The sequence below is a fragment of the Sminthopsis crassicaudata genome, chromosome X (assembly GCF_048593235.1).
Source record: "Sminthopsis crassicaudata isolate SCR6 chromosome X, ASM4859323v1, whole genome shotgun sequence".
In the NCBI taxonomy this organism is placed as follows: domain Eukaryota; kingdom Metazoa; phylum Chordata; class Mammalia; order Dasyuromorphia; family Dasyuridae; genus Sminthopsis; species Sminthopsis crassicaudata.
In genome coordinates, this window is record NC_133623.1 from 33004684 (window position 1) to 33025683 (window position 21000).

Sequence of the window (21000 nt, forward strand, 5' to 3'; positions counted from 1 at the left end):
ACAATTACTCTGAAGGACTTATGATAAAAAAAAAATCCTGTACACACCCAGAGAAAGAACTGATTGTGTCTGAACACAGACTGAAGCATTCTATTTCTCTCTCTTTCTTTTGAATTTAATTTTTTTTCAGGATTTAATATTGTCATTAGGATGGGAGATCTATGTTTGCTTTCACAATTTGACTTTTTGGGAAGTTTTGCATAACTTCACATGTGGTTTCTTTTAATTGTAGGTGGATATAAGGGAGAGAACCTAGAACTCAAAAATCAAAAATTGTTTTGAATATAACTGGAAAATATCAAATAAATAAATTCAAATTAGAAACACACCAAAAAAAAAAAAAGACTTTGCTCAGATGTCATCTTTTGCAGGAGATTTTTCCTGGGCTCCCTGCCCCCAGGTACAGGATTCTTCTACTTGAAGGTTATTTTTCATTTATTCTCTATGCATCTTATGGATAATTATTAGTTTACATATTCTCTCACATTAGAATTTAAGCTTCTTGAGTTCAGACCCTTTTCTTTGCCTTTCCTTGTATCCGTCCCTAGCACTTTGCACAATTCCTTATATAGAGTAAATGCTTAGTAAATAATTGTTGACTGATTAACCTTTTTTGATGGTAACTTTGAGTACTAATATCCTTTACTTGGATTCTCTTGCAGGGCTCTTTGTATCCATCATGTAGCTCTCCTTTATTCAAAGTCAGTTCTTTGGAAATTATACTATTTCATGTCTTAAAGTCACTGGATCATAGAGATACCAAACATTACTGGAAAAACAGTGTTAAATTAGGCTTTGTTTTGGGGAATTTAGGATTAGAAAAGCTGTTTTCTTTCTTTCTTTTGTGAGGCAATTGGGGCTAAGTGAGTTGCCCAGGATATCACAGCTAGTAAGTATTAAGTGTCAGAGGTCAGATTTTAAATCAGGTCCTCTTGACTCAAGGGATGGTGTTCTGTCCAACGTACCAGCTAGATGGTGTGCGGTTTCTTTCTTTCTTTTTAACTGTGGCTTTTTATTTTTGAAATATATACATGCATAATTTTTTATATTCACCCCTACAAAACCCTGTGTTCTAATTTTTTTCCCCTCACTTCCCCTTACTCCTTCCCCCAGTCGGCAAGTAATCCAGTATATGTTAAACATGTGCAATTCCTCTGTATGTATTTCCTCAAATATCATGCTTGTGCAGTTTCTTAAAGGCAATCCATACCATAATCCTCCTGTCATTTAGTTGTGGGTCAATTTATTGTTTCCATAGAGTGTCTGTATGTTTGCTCCAATTCTCATGAATTGTCATTTATTTTTAAGGTTATGCGCCAGTACTGCCTCTTCCAAGCAGTTTTTCCACATTTCTTCCCTTTCCTTCCAAAGTTAGTGTTCTATCCTTTCTCAGATCACCTTTGGTTGATTTAACTGTGTGTACCTTTTACAGAGAATGACAGCTTCTTAAGGAAGAGCTATAGAAGGGAGGAGCAACACAGACTTTGAAATTTAGAGGCTGTTTTCCTGCAGCTTTGTCCAGTGTTTGTCATTTCCCATTTTTGTCAACATGGTCATTTGGGAAAGCATTGTGGAACTATGTCTCCAAATTTACAAAATTGTGCATCCCCTTTGACCTATACATACCACTACTAGGCCTATCCCTTGAAAGAATCAATGAAAGGTGAAAAGGATCACTAAGTACAAAAATGTTTATAGCATCTTTTTGTGGTGGCAAAGAACTAGAAACTTGGGGAAGGGAGTATCATCCATTGATTGAGTAATGGCTTCACAAGTCATAGTATATAAATGTAACAGAGTATTATTAAACCATAAGAAATGATGAGGGATGGTTTCAGAAAAACCTGCAGAGATTCACCTAAACTGATGCAGAGGAAAGTGCAAAGAACCAGGAGAATTTAACAACCACACTCTAAAAATGAACAATTTATTTGTAGACTGGAAAAACCTCATCTTTCTTTATCCAAACTTAATAAGCTCTTACTTTTCCCCCCTCCCCCTACAATGGAATAATTTAAAAAAGAAAAATAAAACTCTCATAACAAATATACACCATCAAGCAAAACAAATTCTTCCATTAAACTCATCCATAAATTTATGTCTCATTCTGCATTTTAAGTCAGGAGGTGGGTAATGTTTCTTATAATCAGCCCTCTGGAATTCTGGTTGGTCAGAGCATTTATCAGATTTTTCATTATAATGTTATCTTTTTATAAATTGTTCTCCCAATTCTACCCACTTTACTCTGCATCACTTGATTGAAGTCTTCCAATTTGATTGAAATTGAAAAATATACAACTTTGAAAGACTTAATGTTTCTAGTCAGCTTTCTTACTATCTATGATTTCAGAAACCAGATGACAAGATGCTGGGTACCTCAAGACAGAGAAGCGATAGAGCAAATATACTGACTTATTTTTGGTCACAGCCAGTGAAGAAATTTATTTTACTTGATTATGCATATTTGGTTGTTTGTTTTGTTTTCACTGGGGGAGGATAGAGAGAAAATGCTTGTTAATTGAAAAAAAAATTAAAAAAGAAATTTACAAGGTGTTGATAGCACTTATATCCCAACAGTAATAAAATCAACAGAACTTTAGGACCTAGTTATTACCAGTAATTAGATAAAATAAGAAAGATTCCTTTCTCCAGATAGCAATCATCATTAGTCAAGACCTCAGGCCAATTGCAAGGCCTGCTTGTAGGGACTGGTATCCTTGGGTACACCCTAAACTAAATTTGTCCTAAAAAAAAAAGATAATTTAAAGAACTATTTCATAGTGTATTTTGTGAAATTTGGTGACCAAATGGCTAGTTATGGTTCTGTCAATGACTCAGTTTTTATCTTTGTATTCCCATTCTCTAGTGCAGGGGTCCTCAAACTTTTTAAATAGGAGGCCAGTTCATTGTCCCTCAGACTGTTGGAGGGCCGGACTATAGTAAAAACAAAACCTCACACTGTCTCCACCCCTCAGCCCATTTGCCATAACCAGGCGGCCACATAAATGTCCTCAGCGGGCTGCATCTGGCCCGCAGGCGGTAGTTTTAGTTTGAGAACCCTTGCTCTAGTGTATAGTGCCTTGCAATCAACCAATCATTCAGTCAGCATTCATTAAATGCAAAGATAAAAAAATAAAACTGTTCTTGCGTTCGAGGAGCTTATACTCTATATGTTTTCAAAATAAATGTCAGGTAATTTTTGAAGCGATGACATATGTTTGGGGATGAAGATATATACGGTATTGTCTGAGCTAAATCTTGGTGGAAGGCATTCTAAGAGATGAAAGTGAAAGAGTCCATCTGGGAGACCCAGAAAAAGTGCAAAGACCTGTGAGTGTTTTGTTTTAGGAACATGAAGGCCAGTCTGGTTGGAGCCTAGAGTTTGAGAGAGGTTGGGCTCAGGTTGTGAAGGGCTTTAAAAATGTCAAACAAAGGAGTTTTTCTTTGATTCCAGACACAATGGCGAGGTACCGGCATTAGCTGAGTAGGAGCATGATGTGGTTAGATCTGTGCTTTAGGAAAATGACTTTGGCAGCTGTGTGGTGGGTGGATTAGAGCAGGAGATCTTCACCTGGGGTCTGGGAACTTGTTTTTAAAATATTTCAATAACTGTATTTCAGTAAAATTGGTTTCCTTTGTAATCCCACATATTTAATTTTATACATCTACACTTATTATTCTCAGAAGGGGTCCAGAGGCTTTACCAATTTATCAAAGGGGTCCGTGACACATGAAATGTTAAGAACCCCAGAATTAGACTGTGCAGAGGCTTGTCACAAGAAGACTAATTAGATGGTAGTAACAGTGGTGGCCATGTAAGTGGAGGGGTAGGTACAGAATTTTAAAAAAATGCTTATTGAATTGAATAGAATATACCCCTTTCCTGTTCTTTGTATATAATGATGGAGTTACCACTATATGAAAAGTGAGAGATTTGGAGGATTTTTTTCTCCAACTACTGGCTTTCATTAAGCCTTCTACCTGCTGGAGGAGGCAGAACCCTTCCGTGGCTAATGGCTTCTATTTGCCAGGTGATGATTGGATGAAGTTAGTAGTGCTGTCTGACTATGGAACAAAACAAAGTATAACAGTATAAAAGGCTTGAACCTATGGATTTGGTTTCATTAGGATCTATTTGAATTTGCCGAGGTAACTGGCCAGAGATGTGCTATCCACATGAAATGATGACACATAATGAATTTATAATATAATTGATATGATGAAACTTTTTAAAATCAAAATTTGAAAAAGATGAACATGCTCTGCGCTTTAAGCATGGTTAATGGCATGGCTATAAATAGCAGTAGATTATGCATGTGTATGGGGATACAAATCACTAATGCAGTTTGAAGTCTTAGAGAAGTGAGAGAGAGAGAGAGAGAGAGAGAGAGAGAGAGAGAGAGAGAGAGAGAGCAAATAATTGCAGTCAAGAGATTGCAGCAGTTCTTTCTTTCTATCAGCAGATGGAGTTACCCTCTTGCAATTTTCCAAGTAGCTTAACTCCTAGACAAAATTATTGTATGAGCACTAAGGTCCCCTAGGTTTCCACAACTCCCATTTAAAGATCTAATCACCAGTGTTACAGTACAAGAAGTACCCTGCAGGTTGCAAAGAATTATTTTCATTCGGAGGAAGATTTGCTGATATTCTGCAGATTGTCAGTAATGGTAAGCTACGGTACTAATCAAGGGTAGCAGGAGATTGTCAAATGTAAGTAATGGGGCCCTGGAACAGGTTTTGAAAAAAAGCTTTGATGGAAAGTATGTTGTCTTAACATTCCACAGAGGAGCAGAAGAGCCTTAATGATTTTCTTCCGAAAGGAATATTAGGTGGATATGTACATTTCCTTCCCATCCATTAGCCTGACATGTTAAATTCATCTTTAAGTTTCCCATGTATCTATGTATTTACCAACCTCATTTATTGGATTAAAGTTGAAACCATATGAAACATTATGTTTCTTTGGCATTGTAGTATACCCAGTGTGATAGTCCTGGTCTCTAAATTGATGTCTATGTTTTCTATATGTAACACAGACACACAGACATGCACATATACATAGGCACACACCCACACACACCCACACAGTATTTTCAACTGCACTAACAGTTGATTTCCCTCAGTGGGACTGACCATGTGGCAATTCTGTGTTCTGGTTGGTTCAGCAGTTTAAATGCAGTTTCATTTCTTTGTTTTTATGGCTCTTTTTCTTAAATGAGGAAGGGAGGGATGTTACATGCTGATGGAAGAAGTACCTTTGTGACTGAATAATCAAAGCACAGGAAATGTCATTTTTGTGAAGTATTAGGGGAAATTCTATGCTTGGTAGTGCTCCATCTTTCAGCTCCAAGTATTTTCTGACTGTCCCCCATTTGGGGGATTTTCTCTCTCTTCCTCATCACCTATTGACTTCTTTGATTTCTTTTAAGTCCCAATTAAAAACTCCCGTTTTCTACAAGAATTCCTTCCAAACTCTTAATTCTAGTGCCCCTCCTCTTAATTATTTCCTATTTATCCTGAATTATAGTTTATTTACACAGTTTTCTTGTTGCCTCCTCTTTTAGCTTGTAAGCTCTTTGAGGACTGAGCCTGTCTTTTGCCACTTTTTATATATATATATAGTCCCAGCTCTTAGCATAATACCTGGATTGCATTATTTATTTTGAACTGGGGTTTTTAGGGGTTGTGAGCTGGACCGTAGAATAGACAAAACAGGTAAAAATAGGCAATTGTGCAGTGTGTTTCCTCTACGTGTTCTTCATAATGTGCAAAAAGTCTCTTTGTCTTTACTGGGTGTCAAATACCCATTATATAGAAAGGGAAAACTGTCAGGGGCTTACTTGAAAATCCCAGTTCTTCTCCAGTTATCAGCAAGTCCCGATCTTGGATATCATGAAATCCTGCCTTGCAAACCCTTTTTTCTAGGATGGAAATGATTGGAGTTTCAGTTGATAGTCTTTCCTGCCAAAAAGGATCCTATAATTGCATGTCATACAAGGACCAAGTTACTATCTTCTTTTTTAAGTCCCCACATTCAGTAGATGTTGACTGACTAGCTAAATTATGTTATCAATATGGTTTAATGAATAATAATTACTTTTGAGAATTATAGATATGTACTTATATCAGCTACAAGGAAATTAAGGTGTCTGTTATCCTAAAACTATAATTAGATAGATTATTTTTACTGGTTTTCCCAAGATAAAATATGCTTATGTTTCCTGTAGAGCTTTCATTGAATATTTATTGCTGGAAGGGGACTTAAAGAATATAGAATTTGTCCAAGGAAGGGGCTTTGGACATAATTTAATCCAAACTGCTCATTTTACATATAAGGAAACACACCCAAAGAAAGTCACCAGTGGTGAGGAGCAGATGTGGGACTGAAAACAGATATTGTTGCTTTAAATCTAATATTTTTTCCACTACCCTGTCTCCCAAACCATTATTCTTTACACACACACACACACACACACACACACACACACACACACACACACACAAAAACACACCCCACCTACCCCCCACAACCACAAACCCCCAGGTGCCGAAAACAGAAGAACAAAGATGTAAACATTATTAACATTTGATCTTTATTAAGTGCTTGCCAGTATCAGTGTATAAGGCAGAATGCTAACATCTAAGGTAACTTCCTATGTGCTCCCAAACTTGTAAAGGTGAGAAAACTTCAATAAAACAGCAAAAGTCAACCTTGGATTTCTTGACCGTTGGAGTTTGCAAGGACCTTTAGAAATCATCTATCCAGTCAAGAGTTTTTAAGGGCCCTTAGAAATGACTTATCCAGTCCAATCCTCTTAACTGGTAGAAGAGCAAACTGGAGCTCACAAAAACCTTTCCTCAAAGACGAAGAAGGAAAAGTTTTTTTTTTTTTTGTTGTTGTTGTTGTTTTTGTTTCGTTTTGTTTTGCTTTGTTTTTGCAAAAATTCTTGAACAATAAACGCTTAAATGTCTATTCGTGTATTTGAATCTTAAACTTTTCCCCCACTCATACACTGACTCTCCTGAATTTGCTTCCCATTAGTTAGGAAGACCAAACAGCTTCACAGTTCCAGTCTCTCGGCAAGTTTCCGGTAGATTTTCTTTGTCATCACAAGCAAAAGCTAGCAGTGGAAATTTGGGATGCCAGGCCACACTAAAAGTGGGAGACTGACACTGTATCTCCCAGATCCTTTCACCTGTCTCCACCTCAGCAATATCGATGAAGAGATCCTCGGATGCCGATGCCAGCATTTTCCCATCGTGGCTGAAACTGAGGCTCGTCACGGGCCAGTCCAGCCTGGATAGGCACCTCACACACACCAGCTCGTTAAGATCCCAGAGATTCACCAGGGAATCGGCGCTTCCTGTGGCGAAATACTTGCCAGTGGGATCGAACTTGATACAGATGCAGTTGGAAGTATGGGCGTTGAGTAACTGCACAGGCTTTATATCAGGGTAACTGAGGATAGTGATGAAGCCCTTGCCGTTGGCAAGGAAGACCTGGGTGTTGTCGTTGTTCCAGGATATCTCGTTGACCTCGTAGCTGAAGTGCTCCTCCGCCTTGGCCCGGTAGGTGCGAGTGTCGATGAAGGTGACCGTGTCTCGTCTGTCGCCCACCGCAATGGTTCGGCCGTCTGGACTCCAGCATATATTCATATTCTCGCCTTTGGTGCTGATGACGCTGACGCACTTCATGTTGCGCACATCCCAGATGCGAACGCTCCGATCCTCGGAGGCCGTTACGAAGAGGTCGGGGTTGCTGGGGTGCCAACACAGCTGGTCTACTCGGTCGGTGTGGCCTTGGTAGTTGTACTCTCTTACCAGACGGTTCTCTTGCAGGAGGAAGACGCTGGCCGTGTTATCGAGGGAACCCGAAGCCAGGCGAGCCCCATCGCAGCTCCAGGCTACCGAGAATATGTTAGCCGAGTGGGCCTCGTATTCTTCAGTCCTCCCGTAGTTACGAAACTGCTTCTGCATCTCATACAAATAGTCCGAGGGTCCCTGGTACCCCCAAAAAGCTGCCGCCATGGTACCGGCAAAATTGGTTCTCACAGGGGCGATCAAGGACAGAGTTCCGGGCCAGAGCTCGTGTGGCGGCACCTGGCAAGTGAAAGGAATTGGCGGAGTGGAGAAGCAGCACCCGCGCAGGCGCACTTGGAGGTCCCTGGGACATTCGGAACATATAGATCGCTTGGGTGGCGGGAGGAGGGGGACCCACAAAACATCCTCAGCCGACCTCTGGGCTTATTTCCCACGATGGAAAAGTGGCTCAAAAGTCCTTGAAAATTACGGGACTTCGTAGGCATGGGGGGGGAAGGGACATATTCAAATTCTCCAGTAGGACAATTTTGCATCCACATGTTCAGAGCCCCTTCATTTGGCAAGTGGGAGAACCTAGAGAGTAATCTTCTGTCGTCCCCCTGGCGAGAGAGTTTGCAGAGCCGAGATTTGGCGGAAATTGGGACGGTGCACCCTCCAAAATCTCACTCAGGGCCTGAAATGACACAGAGAAAGTCCCATCCTCAAAACCTAGGAGAAATATACGCATCATCCTGTGCAAGAGTTCCAAACGATTGTAATTGTGTGGGAAGAGCAAAAAGCAGACCACGTTGGCTCTCTGACTTTTGCTAAGGGTGCTCTGGGCGTTTATGTCCTGTTTTTGCAGAAATCCTTAAGGAAACATACAAAGGCTCAAGTGCACCTTGCATCTTGGTAGGTGCGACATGCTGATGTTAATTTTGTTTTACAGGATATTGGTCTGTATATTGTCCTGGAAACAAATGTTTCTGCAATTAAATGTGTTTAATTACTGGAAACATTTAGATCCAAAATAGTCATTGGCTTCACTAAAAGCCTTTCTTGATCCCCTCAACACTAGTGCTTTCCCCTCTTTTGAGAGAGAGAAAACATTGGTAAAAATCACTTGTGCAGCACTTGGCACACTGTAGGTGCCACATAAATACTTCTTCACTTTCCTTCCTTCTCCTTGGTGGCCGAGAGATAGGTAGATGGTGTAGCAGATTAGCACCTTGGGTCTGGAGTGTGGAAGTCTGTGCAGCACCATAGCTGCAGCAAAGTAAGCACTTTAGAATGTTAGCTATTTACTGTTGTTCTTGTCTCCTCCATGAGGCTGGGATGTCCTTGAGATCAGGGACTGTTTTCTGCCTTGCCTTATCTTCCCAGGACTTAGCTTGGCACATGGTAGGTGTTTATTAACTTCTGATTGTTTGATTTAGATAGTTATGTAAATGCTACATAATATAAACAAGCTGAATGCAACTCTTTCAAATTATTCACCTGGAGCCAGATAGAGCTTCATTTTTGAAAGCCTATGTTGAAATGCTATTTAACGAGTCAGGGACACTATGTGCTGCAGTGGCTAGTACTGGGCCTGGAATCAGGAAGACTCCTCCTCTCCCCTCTTTCAGATGCTTCCTAGCTGTGTGACCCTGGGCAAGTCACTTCATGTTGTTTGCCTCAGAAATGAGCTGAGGAAGCAAATAGCAAACCGCTCCAGCAGCTTTGTAATGAAAATCTCCAGTGGGGTCACGGAGAGTCAGATGTGACTGAAAAATGACATCAGGAAAGTTTCATGCATTTGGTGTGAGGTTATTTGAGTGCTGCATAGTGATAAAGGTGGAAAAAAGATGCTTCCAAACCAAAATGATCATTTTCCCTTTTATAATTTCTTCCTTCCTATACTTCTTTGTGCTATCACCATTCTCTCATATACTGAGACTTCTTTCTTAGTCTTCCCTCTCCATCATATCCATTTTATCAGTAATCACTTCTTTGAAATATCTCTAATATTTTCCTTTTTAATGGATTTTTCTTGACATCATGTTTTTACATCCCCCTATGTTTCTCCTCGTATTCCCACTTCTTTATGACAGACAGTTTTCTAAAGAAAAGAAAAATGGCAAAAGAAAAAAAATAACAAAACTAATCAATATGTTAGAAAATGCTCATATTGTATGCAGTGTTTCACACACATAGCCCCCTACCCTACAAAGAAATATGACACCCATTACAGTACAGATTCTTCTTTTGGTAGATAGTATCTTGAACAAAAACTTGAGCATTTAACAAAATGCTCAAAAAATTTAACAAAATGTGTATATAACACAACTGAGCTTGATGAGGATGAAAGTTTGCTTTGATCTTTGAGTTGTGGGAGCAACTGCTTAATGTATCCTTTGCAGAGTAAGTCTCCAGAACTCAAATCCCTGCAGCTTTGGCAGGTTTTCTAGACTGCTTCTCTCTGAGTGGCTCCAAGGTCTCCATCAGGGCCTTTGGTCACCATATCCAGGACCCTTGGTTCTAGATGCTTATTTCTGGCTTGGCCTTGAAGTCTAGTGCTACCATTAATCTGTGGCAATACCTCTGCACAGAGGTAGCTAGCTGGACAGATGTGTACTTTAAAAAATGTTTTCCTCATTGACAACCATTATTTTCTCTCCTCTGTACCTTCCCCTCCATTGAGAAAATAAAACAAGCAACGCAAAAAAAAAATGCAAAAGCATTGCCTTGTAGGCCATATCCAAAAAGCTGTCTCATAAGTCATCTTGGGCCCATCACATCTCTGTTAGGAAGTGAGTAGCATGCATCATTATCATTCTCCTGGAATCCTGGTTGATCATTGCATTGATCGGGGTACTTAAATATTTAGAAAATGTTTGTCTTGACAATGTTGTTATATAAAAATTATACTCTTGGGTACAGCTTAAGATGGTGCAGTGGATAAAGTAGTGGTGCTGTCAGGAGTATCCGAGTTCAAATTCAGACCTCAGACATTTGAAACTAGCTGTGTGAATCTGGGCAAATCACTTAACCCTAATTGCTTTACAAAAATTTAAAAAATACACACACACGCATCCTTTGTTGTTTTCATTGCACTATCATTCTATTCAAAGCTTCCCAGGTTTCTCTGAAACTTTGCTCTTCATTATTTTTTACTACACAGTAGGATTCCATTACATTCACATATCATATATTGTTCAGTCTTTTCTCAATTGATGGGAACCCACTAAATTTCAAAATCTTTTGCACTATGAAAAAAACAAGGGAAATAATAGGAAAAAGTGGGAAGGAAAGGGAGCTAATGGTACCCTATTTCAAACTCTGTTCCAAAATGTAAATTATTTTATTGGCTCTGCATACTTCATTTTGTTGTTGGTCATTCGTGTCTAACTGTTTGTGACCCTGTGGACCATAACATACAAGTGCCATCTGTGGGTTTTTCTTGGCAAAGACATTGGAGTGGTTTGCTGTTTCCTTTTTCCATGGATAAAGACAATCAGAAGTTAAGTAGCCCGTCCATAGCAATGTACCTGATAAGTGACTGAGGCTGGATTTGAACTCAATCCTTTCTTATTCCCCTTAGATGCCTCCTTTCAATCATTTTACATCATTTCATCTAAGTTCTTCCATGCTTCTCTATATTTCTCATTTTGTGCATTTCTTACGGGAATATTCCATTACATACATACATACCTACACACATATTTTTGCTTAACACAAAATGCTGCTCTAAAGATTTTGTATAACATGATCCTTTTTGTCAGTGTTCTTCTTGGGATATATCCCTAGCAGTGGATTTCTGGGTCATGGATTATAGATGGTTTAACAAGTTTGTTTACATAATTCCGCATTACTCTCCAAAACATTTGATCAATGCATAGCTCCGCTACCAAGATATTAATGTGCCTGTCCTTTTCCAACCCCTCCAACATATACTCTTCCCAGCCTTGGTTGGATATATAGTGGCATCTCAGGTTTCTTTTCATTTGTATTTGTAATGCTTGTTAATATTTGGAAATTTTTTTTGAGAACTGATTATTTAAATCATTTGATGACTTAATCTTCCCTTTCTTTTGATTCCCAGGTCACTGCCTATCCCTGTGCCTGGAATTCTTTCCCTCTTCATCTCTGCTTTCTAGTTTGCCAGGCTTCCTTCAAGTCCCACCTAAAATCTCACCTTTTACAAGACATCTTTCCCATCTCTCTTAATTCGAAGTGCCTTCTTCTGAGGGTTTTCCAAATTTTTTTCTGTATAAAGCTTGTTTGTATGTGGTTGTTTGCAAGTCTAGTGTTTTGACATCTGGAACATACTTCATTGGTGTGTGTGTGTGTGTGTGTATGTGTGTGTGTGTGTGTGTGTGTGTGTGTGTAAAGTGCTTTTTACTTCTGTGACAGAAAGGACAGATAGGTTGTAGGACTGGAAATCAAGGAAGTTGGGTCTCTTACAATAGGTAAATTCCTTGGTAGCGATTTCACATGATATGGGGATGGCAGAGAATCATAATGCATGGAAAAAGTGGGCCAGTAGTCCATTATGGGATTCAAATATACTCCTTGGCTGTTGAAATCCTTAAACAAGATTCTCTAATTAAAACTTTGAACTGTGGCACAAATGATGCATTGCTAAATGGTTTCTTGTTTATATCTGCCCACTGTGAGTGGAGCCTAACATTGGTTATTGGTTAAAACTGTGAAAATGATTAAAATGACAGGATTGGTCATAGTGTGAGTTAGTCTGATAGTGTTGCAAAACCACAATGTTAAGTGCTTTTTGATCTAATGTGAAATTGTAACAGGGATTATTTGGGAATAAATTATAATCTGTTGGGGGCTTTCAGAACACTAGTGTATGCAAAACCCAATTATTCTGAGAGGAACTTTTAGACAAAAGGTTCAAATGGAAGCTAAGCATTCAGACTTCCTGGCCTTTGGTGGGCCATGTACTCAGGCCATGTGCTGAGTTGGAAAGTGTAACCTTAGTATAGTTTTTTGTTTGTTTGTTTGTTTTTTTTGTTTTTGCCTCAATCTCTCTTGATTGTCACCCTTTCATTTCCTGACCTGAAATAAAAGCTCTTTTGGGAAATAAAGCTTGAAGAACTCATTTGAAAATAACTTGTGGAAGTTATTTGAAGATATTACTGCTATGAGAGATAAAGGAAGTTCAATGAATATGTCGTATTTAGATTTTCAAAAAGGATTTCACCAAGTTCTATATCAGAGATTGATGGTTGAGGCAAAGTGTGTAATGGGTTAGATTAGAAATCAGATTGAATTAAAAACAAGATGTTTTGTTTTTCTGACCCCTAATTTTGGATTCCTGTTAGTAAATCTTCTCTGGTGTATATTGTTTCTTTTTAACTGTGTTTATAGAACTTGTCCATTATTGCAACCTCCAGCCATGAGTTTTGGCTACTGATCTTCTGTTGAATTTTCTGCATGTTTTGCTTTTTCACCCCTTTACCCTATGGCAACAGGGAGGAAAGGATTTTGTCCCACTTGCACTGGAGACTCCAATTTGCATAGAGCTAGACAGGAGTATAATGTTATTTGGTATCCTATAGCTATTTTTAATTATGACAGACATGCAGCTGGTACAAAATATTTCAGCCAGTTTAATCTTTGCATCAAATACTGTCTTTTTACTTCATTAAAACACAGGAAAAATCCAGTAGTTTACCAGAGATTAAGCTTTAGATTTCCATATTCGTCTGGGATTCATGAAGCGTTTGCCAGGGTTTTTAAAGTCCCATAACCACCTAGGTCTTTTTTTTTTTTTTTTTTTTTTTTTTTTTTGCTGAGGCAATTGGGGTTAAGTGAGTTGCCCAGGGTCACACAACTAGGAAGTGTTAAAGTGTCTGAGGACAGATTTGAACTGAGGTCCTCCTGACTTCAAGGCTGGTGCTCTATCCACTGCACCAACTAGGTCTTTTTAAAAAAAAATTTAAAAAGCAAAACAAAATAAAACAAAAAAGAGAACGTTGTCTTGTGTCCTGGATTAAAAATATATAAAAATAAAATTTCTGTTTAAGAAAGGATGTTGTTTGTCCTTCATTCTCAAAGAGGCCTATGACATCAGAGAGATGATGCCATGACATGTAAGTTAATTGTATTTGAGTGTGAGAGGCCTAGGCAAGGCCACCTTGCCTCACTTTTCCCCTCCAGAGCCATCTGGGTCCAGTGGCCAGATATAGATCAGGATGACGGGAGATGACTCTGGATAAAATGGGAGACGTTGGCCTTTTCAAGCAAAGGTCTTCAACAGGTCTCACTTAGTTTGAGGCTGCACCCCTTCTGTGATGAAGCCTAGGTAGTAGCAATTGAGGCAAAGAATCTCCCTTTTCATCTAGTCAAAAAAAATTTAAATAAACAAAATAAATAAATCTGGGAGGGAAAAACTCTCAGGATTTCTGGCCAAAGTAGAAATTATTGCTATGTACATTCAATCTGAGTCATTCAGGATATACAGATAAAAACATACCCTGCTGGGAGTTCAGTGGATGGAGCACCAAGCCTACATTCATTAGTATCCATTTTTTCTTTGCTTCCTTGTAGGTTGTTCTTTTGTTCCCTGCTGTGTACTTTTTTACATTATTCTTCTTTTCTCCTTTCATCCACTTCACCTCCCTTAAGCAGGCTATAGTTACAGACAGATATATTTAATACATATATACATACATACATACATACACAGACATACCCACCATATATATATGTGTGTGTGTGTGTGTGTGTGTGTGTGTGTGTGTGTGTACATTCATATCCACCATATATATACATATATCTATATTTATTTCTACTGCATGTTATAGTTTATATGTATACATTCTTTGCTATCCCTGCTAACTCTGCTTTAATTCTGCTTCTTAACTTGCCTTGCTATTACTTAACCTCCCTCCACCCATGGATCCTTCCCTTGTCTTGTTCTCTGACCCTTTGCTTCCCTCTCCACCCATCCCTTCCCCTGTAATGCCAGAGAAACTGAGACAAGACAGAGATTGGTTTTAAATCTTTTAATGTGAAGAGTTTTAGTCTCTTGTCCAAAGCATTTGGCACAGATAAAGTGAGGCAGGAACCTTATATAGGGTTTTAACTAACTAGGGTTTGCAAATAGACTATAACCTGAGTATACTATCTTATAGGGGAAACAAAGGCAGATAAGGGGGGCAAGGACACTAGTTGAGGGAACAAGCCATAATTCCAGGAAAGGATCATAACTTAATCCTGACTGGATAGGAGCCAAGATAAGAAGGTTGAGGACTGGAGGCAGCAAGGTCAGGAGCAATATTCAAATGGAGGGGGAATTATTCTAGCAAGGATTGAGATAATGCACCTGGAGTTTATGACACAATGATATGTAAAATTTCCTTCACAATGATAAATGGATCAGAGCTTCAAGGTTTTGGCTGACTCAATTCTCCCAGTCCTAATGACAAGGAGGAGGGGTGGCCATAATTTTTTTATTCAGGGCATAACACCCCCTAATTTCTTTATAGATTTTGGAGTAGGTTTTCAGAATTTGGAGCTGTCCTCTCCCTTCTAATGCCACTGTGTCTACACCTCATTTGTATAAATTTTTCTTTTGAGGTACCCAATTGCTGATGTCAATCTTAAACATATGGTATACATTTCCATCTAAAAATATAAAAATATAAACAATTTGTGCATGTTGAGTTCTTTAAAATTAATCTTGGATATTGGCTCTTATATATTAAATTTTCTATTGAGTTTGGATTGGAACGTCTCGAAAATTTGCAAGTTCATTGAATGTTCATTTCTTAATTCTACTTCAGTTTCCTCCTCTGAAGATGAATTTCCTATTTCTAAAGTAAGTTTCGATGGTTGGATTATTTCTTCTTTTCTGGTTCCTTTTTTAAAATAAGTATTAGTGTAAGCACCTCTAAACTTGGGTTGGGGAATGGTGCATCTAGCTTCCCTCCAGCCTTCCCCTTTGACCTGAAACCCCAAACCAAAATCTTCACCTTCCTTTAAATATCCACAGTCAGCAGCCTCTCTGTCCCACTGCTTCTGCACTCACTGGCTGTGCTGGTTCCTTTTCACCCAGGAACTTGGTAGCACAGCTAGGCCTGGCATTCCTAATCAGCTGAGATTCTTTCAATCTTCAGGACTCAGATCCCCGACTCCACACACAGTTCAGAAGAAGAAAGTTCCAGAGATTCCTGCTGAGGTTCTAGCCACACCCAGCTAGCCCCAGGGATTGGGCTGGCTGTTTCTGTGGAGCTAGCTCAGAGTTAGTTGCACTTCACACTGGTCAATCCCCAGCTTGGAATCTGTCTTTGGGTCTTCTTGTGTCATCAGAAAAGGTCTGCTATCATGTCTTTACAAGGTTGTATTAATGATATCATAATCTTGACAAGTGGCTATCCAGTTTCTAAACTTGCCCTTTAACAACTTTTTATTAAATCCTATGTGTCATGGTATGGATACAAAGACAGAATGGAACAGTATAAGGCCCACTAGGCACTTATATTCTAGTCGGCTTGAACTTCATTGGTTCAGAACCCACTAATTCCTAAGGGAACTCATAATCGGTTTTGGAAAACTGGAATTGGTAGCAAGTTTCTTCTCACATCAAGCCTACCTTTGCCTTCTATAATTTCTTTGTTGTTTTTGTTGTGTCTTTGGTTGAATCCAAGTCTTTGACTTCATTTGGGGTTTCCTTGGCAATGATACTGGAGTGGTTTGCCATTTCCTTCTCCAGTTTACCTCACAGGTGAGGAAATTGAGGTAAATGGGGTTAAGTGAGTTGCCTAGGCCTTCCAGCCCAGGAAGCAAAAGCAGCTCATTTAGCGACCATTTCTCCAAAGGAGATCACAAACCCCACCTGGTACTCAAACGGGCTAAGAACCCCATCACTTGCCTACACAGTTAAGAAGTATCTGAGGCCAGATTTGAACTCAGTAAGATTATTAGTCTTTCTAATAATAGGCCTAGTCTCTATCCACTGCAATTCTACCTTGCTGCCCTTTGCAACTTCTGCCCACTATTACCTCTTCTTCTGATAGCCCTTTAGATACATGAAGATAGCCCTCCTGGCCCTTCCTCTCTTATAGAAGCTGATCTAAGTTGACTTTTCCCATTGGATGCTTCTGCTTTTCATATTTCCTTTTCCTGTTTTTTTTTCTCACAAGGAAAGCTTCAAAACCATCTTGAATTCTATTTTGGTAAGACAAATGGGGTTAAGTGACTTGCTTAGGGTCACACAACTAGTAAGTGTCAAGTATCCAAGACTGGATTTTGAACTTGGGGCCTTCTGACTCTAGGGTCAGTGCTCTCTCTACTGTGTCACCTAGCTGCCCCCAGTCTCCTCTCAAGATGCCTTTTCTCAGTTTCATTTTGGAAGACTTTTCCCCATTCCTCTGATTCTCATTGAACAACAGTATAATGATTTGGTGCTATATAAATCATATTTACAAAATTATTCTTCCTTTTGTACTTTTACATTATCTCATTATATTCTTTATTTAAGGATCGCTTGTATTATCAGGTCTGTTCTTTCCACATGATTCTGCATGGTACAAAATAGTAATTTTTCTTGAATCAAGAAGGGGATACCCCTTTCACTTGTTACTACTGGGAGGAAGACTCTCTGCCATTTCTCATATACTTCAAATATCGTTTTGTGGTTTGTAACCTGTCTGTAAAGCTCTCTCTGAGTATGCCCAGAGTAGGACAAGGCAGCCAAAAGACTGTAATTTCAGGCTTTTTTGAGAGGGACATTGTATCAGGAAAAAGGAAGGAGTTAGTTTTGCTCTATCCTGCCCTGGTCAGCTGCAGCTGGGCTAATGTATTGAGTTGTCATTTCCAGATTGGAGGAAAGAAGGCAACCAGGATGGTGAAGAGCCTAAAGAACATATGATCCAGGGATTGATTGAAGGAACTGCATGTGCTTAGCTTGGAGTAGAGAAGGTTTATGGGAAGCTTGGTATATGGATTTAAGAATTTGAAAAGTTGTCTTGGGGAGGACCACTCTGTTTGACTCCAAAGGGAAGAGCTATGGAAAACTGGCTAGAGGTTGTATGTAGGCTGGCAGACTTGGGCTTGATATAAGGAGAAAATGTTATAACACAGCGTATTGTTCACAAGTAGAACGGGCTGCCTTAGAAAATCCTTGATTCTCTCTTACTTCAAGCTGAGGCCAAATGATGACTCACCAAAGGCTGATTGAGCAGATCCTTACCCAGTTAAAGGTTCTAATTGATAGCCAAGAGATGCTTGTAGCTCTGTGGCATGAGACTCTGATATTTAATTCTAAGTAGCAGAAATAAAGCTGAAGGTCAACTGTTTTTGGAGGGGTGGTGGTGGTGTGGGCAGGTGATGGGGTTCTTAGCCTGTTTGAGTACCAGGTGGGGTTCGTGATCTCCTTTGGAGAAATGGTCACTAAGTGAGCTGCTTTTGTTTCCTAGGATGGAAGGCCTTTGGCACCATCTCCCAGTTGCCGTCCCTTCAGGTCCTCAGAGCAGCTTCCTTAATTGCTGCATTGGCATTCACCAAACCAGCTTTGGCTCGGGGCCGCTTGTGCATACGAGTCCAAACGGTGGAGGGAGGCAGGAGGATGAGCTGGGAGCACATTACTCAAATAGCTCTGCTCTTTTTTATGTATGAAAGGCTTTCATATCACGCAGAAAAGAAAAAAAAAACTGGCGTGGAAATCCATCATCTCCTGGCATTTAAGTAGAATTATAGGGAACATGTATATTTATCAGAAAACAAATGGGAGCATAGCAGGTATCTGAACAGAATTTTTTTGTGTGTAATTGTTATTTTCCTCCAAAAGCTTGACAGGAAAGTCAGGGTTATATGAAAGACAGAAAGGCAAATTATTGCAATTCTAATCCTCTTTATTGCTTGAAATGTATGGCAGCTGTGGGGAAAAAGGCAACCCATAGTCAGATGTAAAACCATCCAGAATCAAAAAGATCTGAACTTAGATTTGTCAAACTCGTGGATGTGGCCACCGTCTACCAGTACAGCTAAAGAGGAAAGGGAAGAAAAATCTGTTTTATTCAATGTGTCTTCATCATGTTATTATAACTATGACCAGTTATAGATATTATGGACATTTCTCTGATGGTATTCTGAAGGTCATTACCATGGGTTGAGTGGTAGGTAACAGGAGTGAAGAGTCAGATAGAAGGTCAGAAAGGGCTTCCTGGAGGAAATGGCATTGGGATAGTTTTCTGACTGTCCCTGCCAAAGACCAGAGGGGTCAAATGATTAGAGCAGCATTGGAGGTGAAAATATTCTGGGATCGAATAAGGGTCACAGGGCTCAGAAAGTCATAGATAGGAGCACATTCAAATGAAGTGATTCCTTCTAGAGCAACCACAGTACATCCAGTATGAGGAGGTAGTAAACGATTGTTTTCCCTGCTGTCAGAAACATGCACACATAGACACAGACACACACATATGCACACAGACACAAAAGCCATATCAGATGCCCAGGAAATGGAAAAATTACTTGAAATTCTTGCAAGACTCACTTGCTGAAATGAAAAGTTTTTTAATATTGCTTTAGAAAAACCTAGTTTAATTATTTTCCAAGATGAATGACCTACAAGGTTCCTTCACAGAATTAGCTATATTGACATTTGGGAACATAGGAGATTGAATTTGGATGATGCCTTACAATTTTTTCAAAGGTTATGACATTCATTCTCTCATTTGATCTTTACAAGAGCCCCATGAACTAGGAAAGGCAAATGGTGTTATTCTCATTAAAGCTGCATGAGGAGACCGAGACACAGGGCTGAATCCACTTAGCCAAGGTTGCACAGCTAGCTAGCAATCAAAAAACGTTTATTAAGCACCTACCATGTACCCCGCACTGTGTTGAGTAGTGACGATACAGAGATAAAAGCAAATTAGGCTCTACTCTTGGGAAAACAAAGATGCAGACATGTAGGTACATACAAGAAATACATAAATCAAACACAAGGTAACTTTAGGGGGAGAGAGCTGGCCACTGAGGGCTTGGGGGAACCAGGAAAGGCTTCATGTAGAAGTTTGCATCATTAGAGCTGAATCTTGGAGACCAGGGGTTTGAGAAAGAGGAGGGAAGGCGGCCTAGAGGACAGTCAGTGCTAAAGGGGATTGTTGAGCCTGTGGAGTGAGAAGTAGTAGATGAAGACATTAGGGAGCTAGGAAGGAGTCTGCAGAACTTTCAAAAGCCTATCTAAGATATTTGTGTTTGATCCTGGGCAACAGCCTGTCATGGGAGTTTATCGATGGGAGGAGTCGGTGCTGAGACTAGACTGAAGCTTTAGGAGAATCAAGTCTGCAAGTCTGTGGAGGTTGAATGAGAATAGGGAGAGAATTTGGGCAGAGAGCCCAAAGAAGGTGTCATTGTAATTGTTTAGGCAAAAGGCTAGTGGCCATATGGGAGTGGTGGGAAGGATAGGTCTACCCATGAATATGAACATAGAAATAAGAAGATTTGGCAACTGGAGGAATATGTGGAGAGGAAAATGAAAAGACAAAGATAGAGAGGGGGAGTGCCTTCATTAATAGTGAGATATAGAATAAGCATAAGTTGGAGGGCTATAAGTAATTCATTCTGATTTAAGTGTGTACAATTTGAGACCCTTATGGGGTATGCAATTAGATGTCTGATAGTACGTGTGTAACACTAGAGCTCAGCAGAGGGGCTAGGCATAGGGAGGTATATGTGTGTGTGTGTGTGTGTGAGAGAGAGAGAGAGAGAGACAGAGAGACAGAGAGAGACAGAGAGAGAGAGAGAGACAGAGAGAGACAGAGAGAGAGATAGGCAGAGAGAATAAGGAGAGAAGGACAGACAGAACAAAGAGAGAGTGGGGGGGTGAAAGAATGCGAGCTAGCATTTTACTCTTGGCTAATGTCTGGGTCTGGTGCTCTTTCTACTGTTTATTATAGATTATATCTATATCTATATCTATATCTATATCTTTAATGTTTAGAAAGTACTTTGCATACATTATCTCATTCTGTGAGGTAGACCATAAAGGTATTTTTACCTCATTTTAGAGATCAAGAGACTGAGTTGGAGTTGGAGAGAGTGAGGTTTTCAGAAGTTGTAAGTTGTCTAAGATCATCCAATTTAGAAAGTAACAAACAGGGAGCTAGGTGGTAGAGTGGTTAGAGCGCTGGACCTGGAGTGGGGAACACCTGATTTCAAAAGTGGCCTCAGACAGTTACTAGTTGG

The 21000-nt window shown here is 39.6% G+C and overlaps 1 pseudogene; it reads right to left on the reverse strand.

The window, feature by feature from the left end:
• Window positions 1-7038: 7038 nt before the first annotated feature.
• LOC141549229 (THO complex subunit 3 pseudogene) lies at window positions 7039-7977 on the reverse strand (annotated as a pseudogene).
• Between the last annotated feature and the right edge of the window lie 13023 nt (window positions 7978-21000).